The sequence below is a fragment of the Sorex fumeus genome, unplaced genomic scaffold, assembly GCF_029834395.1.
Source record: "Sorex fumeus unplaced genomic scaffold, SorFum_2.1 ptg000188l, whole genome shotgun sequence".
NCBI lineage: Eukaryota > Metazoa > Chordata > Mammalia > Eulipotyphla > Soricidae > Sorex > Sorex fumeus.
This window is the reverse complement of record NW_026606245.1, coordinates 368,112-369,425: the sequence shown is the minus strand read 5'-3', so window position 1 is coordinate 369,425 and position 1,314 is coordinate 368,112.

Sequence of the window (1,314 nt, the reverse complement as noted above, 5' to 3'; positions counted from 1 at the left end):
ATATGTGTGTATGCATACGTGTGTGGGCACATGTGTGTATGCATGTATGTGCATGTGTGTGCATGCGTGTATATGCGTGTGTGTATGCATGTGGGGGCACATGTGTGTGTGCTTTTGCGTGTGCATGTGTGTGCTGTGTGCGCGTGTATAGAAGTGTGTATGCATGTGTGTGGGTGCGCATGTGTGTATGCATGTGTGTGCTTGTGTGTATTGTGTGCTGTGTGTGCATGTGTGTATATGCATGTGTGTATGCATTTGGGGGCACATGTGTGCATGTGTATGCATGCGTGTGCTTTTGTGTGCTTTTGTTTGTGCATGTGTGTGCATTTGTGTATATGCATGAGTGTGGGCACATGCGTGTGCATGTGTATGCATGCGTGTACTTTTGTGTGTGCATGTGTGTGCTGTGTGTGCATGGATATGAGTGTGTATGCATGTGTGTGGGCACACATGTATGTGTATATGCATGCGTGTGCTTGTGTGTGTGCTGTGTGTACATGTGTGTATATGCATGTGTGTATGTATGTGTGTATGAACGTGTAGGGGTATGTATGTTTGTGTGTGCTTGTGTGTGTATGTGCACACACACCTGTACACATATGTGCTTCTGAGAGCTGGGACATGTGTGGTAATATTTTTTTTGTAATTTTTTGGCCACACCTGGAGATGCTCAGGGGTTCCTCCTGGCTCTGCACGCACTTAGGAATCACTCCTGGTGGTGCTTGGGGAACCCTATGGGATGCTGGGGATCGAACCCGGGTCAGCCACAGTGCCCTTCCTGCTGTCCTATTGCTCTGGCCCCCTGGGTAAATATTTTGAGGAATTCAGATGCTGTACCCTCTGTGTAATACGGGACAGTAGGGATTCATATGTCATCCCGTGCATGGTACAGGATAACAGATGTTCCTACGTGCAATGCAGGCCAGCAGGGACTCCACGCGTGGTATCCTGTGTGTAGTAAGGAACTCATGTGTGATCTGTGTCATGCATATTAGTAAGGAATCCACATGTGGTGCTCATGTGTAACACAGGTCAGCAATGAATTCACACGAGGTTCCATGGAAAGTGGGTGAGTGGTGAGTCCACACGTGACTCCTGTGGACCGTGGGTCAGTGGTAGAACGTGGGTGCGTGGTGAGACCAAGCATGTTCACCATGGAACACAGGAAAGTGGTGAGTCCATGTGTGGCTCCCGTGGAACGTGGGTCAGAGGTAGAACATAGGTCAGTGGTGGAAAGTGGGTGAGTGGTGAGTCCACGTGTATCTCCCGTGGAACATGGGTCAGTGGTGAGTCCATATGTGGTCCCTGTGGGAC